The 12136-nt window shown below is 31.4% G+C and overlaps 1 long non-coding RNA gene across 5 annotated transcripts; it reads left to right on the top strand.

Moving 5' to 3' along the window:
* Positions 1-519: 519 nt before the first annotated feature.
* Positions 520-11881, top strand: LOC110899071. 5 transcript variants are annotated; one of them, XR_002569892.2, is made up of 3 exons: positions 526-721; positions 794-1013; positions 11543-11881. It is a non-coding gene; the product is annotated as an uncharacterized LOC110899071 (long non-coding RNA). The 5 variants fall into 5 exon arrangements; XR_002569891.2 differs by lacking the exon at positions 11543-11881 and adding an exon at positions 2692-2809 and having other exon boundaries at positions 527-721; XR_002569889.2 differs by lacking the exon at positions 11543-11881 and adding an exon at positions 9372-9413 and having other exon boundaries at positions 528-721.
* Positions 11882-12136: the final 255 nt, after the last annotated feature.

Raw genomic sequence — 12136 nt, forward strand, 5'->3', positions numbered from 1 at the left:
TGGGGCAAAATCATACTTTGAAAGAGGGGCAAAACCGTAATTTTAAATTGGATATAAAATAATAAACTGATTGGTCTAATAATTTTGAATTGAGGGCAAAATCGTAATTTTGAGATGGGGGACAAAAGCGTAATTTTATTTTGAGCTGGGGGCAAAACAGTAATTTTAAGCAGGAGCAAAAAGCGTAATTTTAAAATGAATATAAAATAGTAAACTTGTTGGTCCAATGGGGGAGTGCCAGGTAGCTGTCTGGCACTATTCCCCGATTGGTAAATGTATATGTAGGATAATTGCCTAACACGATCTCTTTCTATGTGTGACTACAGAACTTGTAACAAGTATAGTAAGCATTGATACGCACAGTTATAAATCTAGGATTATCTTTTTTATAAAGGTCGGCTGTCTATATTTCTATATATCTTAAAACCAAATGTCGGTGGTTTTTCCACCGGCAACCCCCAATCATCTTACTATTTGCAGTTTCAGTCCCTCTCATAGTATAATGTCAACAATTTTACTTATTGTCACGTGTCAGTAGGATGGGTTGCCAGATATCCCCTTTTTACTTTCCTTCTCAAGTTTCTTTCCATCTCCATCAGAGAATAAGCAATATTTCCTGCAAATCATGGTTTTCTAAAGCTCTAATTTGCATACTGATCATGGGTTTCTAAACATATTAGAAGTCTTTGCTACTCATGATTATTCCTAGATCATCAAATCGGTAAGATTTTAACCCATATTCATAATTAATTGGTTATTATGTGTGTTTCATGGCCCATTCTTGGTAATTTAGGTTGTGTTTGTGGGAAATTGGAAGCTAATCAACATCTCTATCTCTAACTTCCCCGTCAACGCTTCATCACACAATTGCCTCATTTATCGTTGATCTAGGTCTAGCTGTCGTCTTCTCTACCTACCTTTCCTGATTCTAACTTAACAACTCTAATGGAAGAGTTGATGGCAGCTGACAAGTACACCCATTTGGCAGCTATTCGATTTGTTTCTTTAAAATGGTAAACACACGCCTCAATTTCTTCGCAATTAGTTCGGCTTTGTGATTATTATAACTGGATACGCACCAAGTGTTTGAATAAATGCCTGGCTGAATTGTAATTGCATTCACCTTTTTTGCTTTCTTTTCCAAGTATGGTACGTGTTGAGTGTTTCTGATGAGATTCTAATTAGGTTAATTTAAGTGCAACTTGGTTCAGTTTTACATGGTTTTGGTTCTGTTTATTGGTTTAATTGACTTGAAATCCAATAACAATAACAAGTTACATTTTAAATTGAGTAATGGGTCAGACTACATAAACCCAACAAACTACAATTGACAATGTTGTTAGACGTTTGACCCATTTTAGCTTTGATTTTTATTTTTGCTTACAAATTGGACTTTATCTTCAACTGTTAAGAAAAATTGATTTACTTTGCTGCAGTAGGATATGAGTTGAATGCTCGAAATGTGATTTACTTTGTTGTGGTAGGATATGACTTGAACACTTGGAATGTAAATTGAATTATAGAGGCCGATTTTTACTTAATTTATTGTATGGACTTTTACATTTTATGTATGTTGATATTATATAAAGACTGCAGCCAATAAGGGATCTCTTTGTGCTAATATGCAAGTAGAATAAAAAACTAGACAAACTGAATCAAATATGTTATGTATGCAGTATAAATACCATGTTATTGATTCTTTATTATGTTTTTCTTTACATAGGAAGATCTAGCTATGAAGAAGATAAGTAGGGTTAACACGGATGCACACCGTATGAAACGTTTTTGTATGTTAAAATGGTAATTTATGTTCCTGTATGATTGACACGGATGCTACACTATATAAAATGTTTTTGCATGTTAAAATGAAAATTTATGTTCCAACATTAGGATAAACAACTATGAATTGTGTATGCTTCCAGCTGCTAATAGTCTTATCTCACCGTCCCGCCGCAACGCGCGAGCAAATTACTAGTATATACATATATATAAAGAAAATTAATCGGGTTCAGATATCGTAATAAAAAAATAAATTAAAGTAAATTTCAAATTCATAATACAGTACGTCAGTCATCATTAGAAATGGAAAACATAAATACAATATCTCTATAGTTAAGGCTTTACAAGTTTTCATTTTCTGAAAGTTAGCCATTACATATGTACATAAACATTCCTAAACAACATTTTTTTCAATATAACAAAAACAACTATAAATAAAATTTTCAACATCCATTAAGTTTCAAGCTAACATAACAAATAAGCTAAACGACGAGTCTTGTAATCTAACTACTATAATAAAAGAAATCAACTTTTGGACACGTGTCATTCATTGTAGGTATCCTTAAATTTATATTTATCTAAATAAATAAATAATAAATTAATATTAAATCTTATCATACTTTAATAAAATATTATCCTCAAATCTAAATTGTTAATTTAATATATTTTTAAAGCAAATACCTCTCTTATCTACTTATCTTATATTAAATATATAAATAATAAATTAATATTAAATGTTATCCTAATTATTTAAAAACATAGTTTTTTTTTTATTATTTGGTATACAAAATTATGTTTATTCAACTCGAGTAAAACGCGAGGTTTTTAAGAATATATTTTTTTATTATTTGGTATACAAATTATGTTTATTCAATCTCCATCCATTCTAAGCATGTTCTATGGTGTAAGAAGCTTAATGAAGAAGTGTGGAAGCATTGAAACTTGAAGGACCTCTCTCTAGTGCTATTAACCACCTCATCTTCATCTTGTGATCATCCCTAGCCTTGAGCTAGTAGTAAGATCATCTAAACTCCATTTTCATCTTATTTAGTTGGTTAAAGAATGATATAAGTAACTAATCTTGAAGAACACCATGAATGTTGAACATGAAACTTAAAACATAGGATTAAAAATCATAAGAAATCATGTTGTTAAGTGTTATTATGCTTCTTGATGATTGATTATTTGTGTTTATGATGTTGATCATAATAAGAACCTTGCTAGATGATGATTAAACACATGATCTAGCAAGTACAAGGATAGATCTTGAGAAAATCATAATGGTCATCCTTTATGTAAATATGAACTTGAAAAATAAAGTTATTTTTATGTATGATGAAGTATGAAACATGTTATGAATCTTGTAAATGGGTGATTACAAAACTAGTTTTCTCAAGAAACTAAGTTAAATTACAAGATTTACATAAACTTGGTTCTTAAAGAAACCAATCACATTTTTAGTGGTTAATCAAGTGTATAAACATGTATTTAACAAGAAAAATGCAAGAAGAAATATTTTTAGAAAAATATTTTACAAGTTGTAAAGATCTAAATTCTTCAAAAAATGATGTTTTTAAATAAACAACCACACTTTAAAGGGTAACTAAGTTTACTAAACACACTAGTAAGTTACTACAATTTTTTGTAAATTTTCAAGTTCATGACATAGTGTAAATTTCATATTTTTGACATATGGTAAGTGTTGAATGATTTGTTGATGATTGGTGATGATTTTACAAAAGAAAATGATATGCTTGAAAGCATGGAAACCTTCATTTTCAGAAGAAACTATGACAAAATTTTCTAAAAATACCAACACTTAGAAAATATTTTCTAAACAAGTGTATCTTTGATATATAAAATTACATTTATTTAACCCGTACAGTATACAAGGTTCATAAAGATATAAGTTTTTATTATTTAATATATAAAATTACATTTATTCAACCCGTGTAATACACGGGGTTCTAACCTATTTAACATATATATAATTTAATCAAAGTTCTCTAAAACGTTAAACAAAAAACAAACAGTATAGAAAAGTAGCAAATAATCTATATCTATATATGTATCTATCTATACTAAATAATAAAAGAAACCAATGTGTGACACATATCATCCATTAGAGACATCTATTATTTTATTTTCCCGCATCTCTCTCATACTTATCTTATAATTAAATAAATAATAAATTTTATCCTATTTTGAGTGTGGAATATAATCCTTATTTTTTCTAATAAAATTTTATCCACAAATTAAAATTATTAATTTTAGATATTTTTAAATAAAATAAATTATTTATCATGAAACCAAACTTTGTATTAATATATCATTTATTTTTATTTTCATAAAAATGTGACAACCGGAAAATTTAATTGTAATTCCGTGCGACTTAACAAGTATTTATACATTTAATTACGTTCATTTATGACTTAATTTGTGCATGATTAAGTCATACAAGTCTAGCAACTTTAGGACATATTGAAACTTGACAATTGATATTGTTACTTTCGTCGCGTCTCGAGACAACAATTAACTATGTCCTAATATGTTGGCGAAAGTACTGAAAGCACTATTCAAGTCAGCGAATTCTAAGAACTGTCCGAACGATATGAAAACATATCATCATAGAAACTTCAATAAAATCCCTAATTAGGGGCATAAATTGCAATGAAACTCTAACTTTCTGGAAAATGCCAAAACTATTAAATTGTCCGATACGCACTATACTGTAACAATTTAATTGTCCGCAACACCAAAAATTCAACTTGCGTAGTGTCCATGAAGCTTGGAAATGATATTAAACACCTTAAACAAACCCGGGAATACCAATGGGATATCAAAAACATAGCTTCCTGTATTACGACACATTTTTCACACATTGTCCGGTTTCGAACCGACGAATGAACTAGCGATATTTTTATTATCCTAACACCTAGTTAACTAGTCTAATGAACTAGCTAAGACTAATTAACACCCTAAACTATCATTAGTGGCCTAATGATACCATAATTCTACTAACTACTTAAATACCTAAACATAACATGATTATACATATGTATAACTTTTAAAAAATATATATAAAATAATCAATACCCCATGCCCTCAAAATTGGCCAAGGGTGGGCCCCACAAGCCAACCTATGGCTAGTCCATGATCTTGTGAAGTATGGTGGTGCAAGATCTTATTTTGACCATCAAAGTGGCAAGACCATAACTATTACATAACATCACCTTATTACCTTATCACTTTCATATCTTTCAAACACCAAACACTTCTCTTGTCCTCTCTTGGGTTCGGCCAAAGCAACCACACACACAACACCCATTTTCAAACCTTAAACAACCATTTCAAGGTGATCCAAAAAGCTACAAGCCATGGAGAAGCATTAGGAGGCACTTTGGAACTCTTACATCTTCACATTCTCTTTATCATCTTCATTTTAGTGCTTCCCTAGCCTTATGCTAGTAGTAAGGCTCTTTACATCATTTTCATACTTGTTATATTATGTAGAATGATAGTGTACAGCTTGCCATCTTGAACTCCATGAAAAATAAAGTCTAAAACTCAAAATATAACTTAATATCTTAGAAAAATAAAGTGTTTACATGTTAAAGTAAGTTGTTATGTAGTAATATCTTGTATGAACATGGTTAAAAAATGATGATTAAACATCAAGATGTTAGATCTAACAAGATCATCACCTTCATACCATGAACTTAAACATTAAACTTGAAAGTGATTTTTAACAAATATGGCTTTTACAAGAGATAAAATCTTGATTTATATTATGGTGATCTTAAAAAATAGCCTAAACAGATTTATGTTACATGGATGAACTAGTAAAGTTCATGAGATATAATGTTAGTTTTAATTAACATGTTAAAGTATATGAAAGTGTTATTATTTTTAGAAGTTTATGTTAAAATATATAGAAAAGTTCATGGAAAAATGAAGGTGTTATGTGTTATTTTATACATGCAAAGTAGATGATATAACTTTTTGAGATTGATGATGATTATGGGACTAAAACATGGTTTAAAATATGTTTTAAAAACGTCGAAAACGCCATAATTTAAGGGGAAACTATAGAGAAATTTTCTAAAATCCAAATCGTGATTAAGATGTAATTAAAAGGTGATTAACATGACTAAACGTGATTAGTGACCTTATGTGACAACCATCACTTTTCCGTAAATTCCGTACACTAGTTGAACAGTAATCTATACTTAAATGATTGTGCATGATCTAGTTTACAAGACAAATGAATTTTTGATTACTGTTATATACATACAATGGCATTTCATATTCGTTGCTACATGCAACACGATATAGTGCTAATAATGCACAGAACAGAATTGGCACCATTATTAGACAAACAAACAAAAAAAAATACTGACGATGCTCAGTACATAAACAGACAATATTTTGAGGCCCTGTATGAACTGAAGATGACGTATTACACTAGTATAGTGTGTAGGGAAGTAAGGACCACAAAACTGCATGCCTAAGTGATAGACAAAGTGCCAGAAAGTGCCTAAAACACACTAAAAGTGCAGAATTCTGCAGAAAATAACCAAAATTAAGCTATTTTCAGCATTTAAACTCCAAAATATAAAGCAGAATTACGGTTTAATGGTCCAGAATACTTTCCTAAGTGTCGGAAATCGAAACTGTCATAAAAGACAACATAAAGCACACTAAACGGTATAGTTTGACGCTTTAACGAACCGGTATCTAACCGAACAACCGGACGTTACCCGAAACACCAAAATTTAACTAGAAGCATTGTTTTAATGTTACCAAGCTAGTTATGAAGCCTAAACATCATATTACTACTTAAAACATATAAAACACTCAAAACACCAAAATTTAACACTAACTTGTAACTAGCAATTGAAATCAAACTAATACCCCCCCCCCATATATGGGACGGTCACATAAGGACCACCAAAATCTCACAAGATTTTCCCTAATCTTCCTAGATCCCTTGATTGATCTTGTTAGATATGATAAGATATTGTATGGTACTTATGAGACATGATATACATTGGACAAAAGATTAGAGATTATATGAAGGGTTAAGACCATCATTCTCATCACCACATTTCACCACTCATCTCCTCTCCTCCCCTTCTCTAACCTACGGCCCAATACCACCACCATACACTCTCCATTTTCAATCAATCTCCATCCATTCTAAGCATGTTCTATGGTGTAAGAAGCTTAATGAAGAAGTGTGGAAGCATTGAAACTTGAAGGATCTCTCTCTAGTGCTATTAACCACCTCATCTTCATCTTGTGATCATCCCTAGCCTTGAGCTACTAGTAAGATCATCTAAACTCCATTTTACATCTTATTTAGTTGGTTAAAGAATGATATAAGTAACTAATCTTGAAGAACACCATGAATGTTGAACATGAAACTTAAAACATAGGCTTAAAAATCATAAGAAATCATGTTGTTAAGTGGTGTTATGCTTCTTGATGATTGATTATTTGTGTTTATGATGTTGATCATAATAAGAACCTTGCTAGATGATGATTAAACACATGATCTAGCAAGTATAAGGATAGATCTTGAGAAAATCATAATGGTCATCCTTTATGTAAACATGAACTTGAAAAATAAAGTTATTTTTATGTATGATGAAGTATGAAACATGTTATGCATCTTGTAAATGGGTGATTACAAAACTAGTTTTCTCAAGAAACTAAGTTAAATTACAAGATTTACATAAACTTGGTTCTTAAAGAAACCAATCACATTTTTAGTGGTTAATCAAGTGTATAAACATGTATTTAACAAGAAAAATGCAAGAAGAAATATTTTTAGAAAAATATTTTACAAGTTGTAAAGATCTAAATTCTTCAAAAATGATGTTTTTAAATAAACAACCACACTTTAAAGGGTAACTAAGTTTACTAAACACACTAGTAAGTTACTACAAATTTTTGTAAATTTTCAAGTTCATGACATAGTGTAAATTTCATATTTTTGACATATGGTAAGTGTTGAATGATTTGTTGATGATTGGTGATGATTTTACAAAAGAAAATGATATGCTTGAAAGCATGGAAACCTCCATTTTCAGGGGAAACTATGACAAAATTTTCTAAAAATACCAACACTTAGAAAATATTTTCTAAACAAGTGTTTACAAGTGTATCTTTAACTATGATTTTCCATATAAACTTTGCCATAGATTTTTGTAACAAAAATACAAGCATTGGAGGTTGGATTTTACAAATAAAAATGGGTAAATATGTATTTAGGATATATATTTACATTAAAGACATTTGTGTGTGATTATGTGAAATAGTTATATTATTTTAGGGAAAATAATATAACTTACAAATACCAAGAACTTACAACACCAAAATAATACCAAAAATTACAAGGAATAAAGTATATAAGTTACACACTTAAATATTGACAACCGAACAAGAACATAACTTATAAAATATTCCGGAAAATACCATTACAAATATATTTTTGGTAAATATTATTTTGGAAACGAAAGAGGTGAAAATATGATTTTCGTTATTATTACAAAGTATATCATATTTTCGACAAAGAGGAAATGTATTACTTTGGAAGTAAAAATATATTTTCTTAGAATATTTAGAAGGTATGTGATTTTCGAAGAAAAATATATATTTTCTTGACGATACATTATTTTTGGACAAAACAAGTCTATGTATATTTTCTAAATGAAAATGTATTATTTTGGAAACTTCAAATACAAGAATACAAGAATACAAGAATACAAGAATACAAGGATACGAGAATACATGTATGAAATACTCCCATCCTTGGGAAGGTAACACGAAAACAAATACTTGAAAAGTATTATAACTCTGGATGATGTAAAGACATAAAGTAAACGTAACTCAACCATGAATACTAATGCAAGGCACAGCCCGCTCGTCTAATAGACCCTAGCACATTGTAGGTAGTCGTGTTCGCTGACGAGATTTGAGTTACGAGAACTGAAGACGCAAAACAGTGAGTTCATGTCCCCCTTTTCTCTTTCCTGTTTTCAGCTTTATAACTCTCGGGGGTGAAATACATGTACACATACTTAAACGATATGAAATGCCTATGAAATACTAGATCATGTGAGCATAGACTAAATACTAAAAATGCCACAGTCTTGGTGAAAACTAGTACCAAGCCATTAAAAACATTCATTAATTAGGGACGAGGGTTAGATCTAACGGGTACGGCCGAACTCCACTCATGGTCAAAACTAGTACCTAGTAGTGCTTCGGAGTCCCAGTCGAGGTTAATCGACACAGTCGAGGGTAATCGACACAGTCAAGGAGTCAGAACAAGTACTCTGACAAGGAATCAGGACGAGTATTCCGACAAGGAATCAGAACGAGTATTCCGACAAGGAGTCATAACAAGTACTCCCCATGTCCTCACATGCCTTAAAATTTTTGTAAAACATTCATGTTCATACACGTTTTTCATACCTGTTTACAAAAGAGTCTCTCAAAGATTTACAAGAATTACAGTACACAAACTAGACGCATGAACTCGCTCAACTTTTTGTTGATGTTTTCCAAAACTACATGTATTTCAGGTAACAGGAGTGGATCTTGGACGCAGGTGTCGTAACTAGAAGTTTAGATGTCATCCACTTTTGTTGGTTTGCAACCTAGTCGAAGGTTGTGTTTTAAAAACTTGAATAAACAATGTTTGTAATACTTAAATTTCATGAATGGATGAACATCGTTTTGAATCATGTAGTTGTTTATTACGATTGAATGCAATGATATTAAACCAGTCACACATCATACACTCCCGCAAAAGACAGGGTGTGACACCTTAATCATGATTAGGCAAGTCTTGATGGAAAAAGTTTAAGTCCTAAACTCCTAAAGTATTTTCTTAAACACTTATACAAATTTCATCAATTAAAAATGGAAATATTAGGATGAAAACATATATATTTAGAAAATACTTTTTGTGTGTATATGTATAAGTGTGTTATGTGTATGTATTAGAAGTTAGGAGAATACTAATAAGATAGAAATACACAACACAAAGAAAACCCCCAAAATACTTAGAAGGTTAATCACACAATAATACATATACGAACACGCTTATATTATATCCCTAAACCGTACATAAATATATATTGACAAAATAATATATATTCGAAACCGAAACAAAATATAATATAATATAAGTTCAGTAATAAAATTATATATCGTCATCATCCATGATCGCCAAATCGTCACAACAAGAAACGGATACATATCACGGATGACACTTGGGCATTCTCGCTACGAAAATATATATCTTAACAACTCCTACGACAAACTCTAAAAATAATATATTTTTAGACCTTTGATAATATATATATATATTTCAATATTCTTAAATTCCGGAAAGTATAAAATGAATAATTACTAAGTGTGAACACATGAGTATACAAGTATAATAATACGTATGAGGATATGTACAATAATACACCTGGTGAAATTGCAAGAATGCGAGAAATGTACATGTACACAAATTCATATAAATACGACATAAATACCGACAATACAATATACAAGTGAAGTATATACATGGTATACGTACATGTATAAATACACAAGTACATAGTAATATACTCAAATACACTTGTTGAAGTGTAGATATACAAAGAATACCGTACATGTACATCAACATAAATACAATATTAAAAAAATTAACTATTATATCTATACAAGATATACATATATCTATTTGTGAAGCAAATATATACACTCGAACTGAACTTACTTAGACATGTGAACGAGGTTCACTACGCTTAAAACATATATTGAAGGAATATATATAACGCATAACGAACTTATACCGTGCATGGCATGGAGACGCTCATGGGCTAGGCCCACTCACACCATGTGGAACACGGAGACTCAAATGGGCTAGGCCCACTTATGCGAGGCACAAAGACTCTCATGGGCGAGGCCCACTTATGCTCGTGCTAGGCTCGAAGACTCACGAAGGGCGAGGCCTAATCGTACACATTATGAATGCAATATATATATATATATATAAGAAGTGTGTATATATATATATATATATATTAAAACAGATATATGAAACAAATGCCAACATATTAAAATACACAAGGGTTCTAAACAAATAACAAATCCAAACTTAACAACGTTCAAGATGAGCAACACGTACATGGTCTAGTAGAGACCTAAGTGTCTAATGAGTTAGAACACTTGTAGGTTGACTCATGCATTTGGAATACTCCTTTTGCTAGCACACTCATTCGGATGCAAAACTATGAGTTCATGTCCCCCTTTTCTTTGTTTTCTGTTTTACAACTCTCGGGGGGGGGGGATACATGTTACGATGGTATGGTTAAGCTATGGAATGAGACAACTAGATCATGTGCGAATAGGGTGTCTCTTAAGCGCCATTAATCTTTTATAAGACCAAGGAACAAAAGGGGTAGATCTATCGGGTACGGGAGAGCCCCACTCATGGGTCCTTGTGTGGCCGCATGTAGTGCTTTTGTTGTCCCATCCGACTGGATCTGTACTAAATCGTCAAGGGTTGAGTGTTTCCTATGTCGTCACACATATTAATGTCCATGCAAAACATTAATAATCAACGATTTCATAGACGCCTTACATACTGGTTTTCTATACAAGAACTTTCAAATGTTTTTAAGATTCATTTGATACGAACTCAAAACACATGAATTCACCAACTTTTGTTGATCTTTTAAACTTATATGTATTTCAGGGAATTAAGTGGATCTTGGCGCTATGGTTATCACGAAGAATATGGTTGTCTTGTTGGCGATGTCATCCGCCTTTGAAGGGTTTGATCCATATATCTCATATTCGAGTGAAACATGGGATGCAAAGCCTTTGTGTTTTAAAAACTTCGTTATGAAACAAGTCTTTTGTAAAACATTATAACTCGTGTTGTCTTTTATTATCTGTCGCAACCCCCGACCCCTGCCCCGGGAGGCGGGCAGCCGCGACCTACTCAGAGATGGTGGTATCGGTGTTTATCATTAATTTGGCAGCAGAAATTTCATCAGGACCGTAGTTAGGAAATATTTTATCAGAGTAAAACACCACATTTTATAATTTATAAATATATGGGAAAAACCCAAGTTTCCATTACAAACATGTTTTTAGGGATAACCCCTAGTTTATTTGAAATAAAACTTTTTCTTTATTTAGGTAACTTTTATACCCACTTTTCCAAGCCTTCAGTACTCTCCAGCTGGCTTCTAATTGGCTTTCACATTTTGTTACTTAAAACGCGTTTAAAAACATTTTATCAGCAAGAAATACTGGCGAGTGAATCCCAATTTAATCAAAACAG

Source organism: Helianthus annuus, chromosome 13 (assembly GCF_002127325.2).
Source record: "Helianthus annuus cultivar XRQ/B chromosome 13, HanXRQr2.0-SUNRISE, whole genome shotgun sequence".
Lineage (NCBI taxonomy): Eukaryota > Viridiplantae > Streptophyta > Magnoliopsida > Asterales > Asteraceae > Helianthus > Helianthus annuus.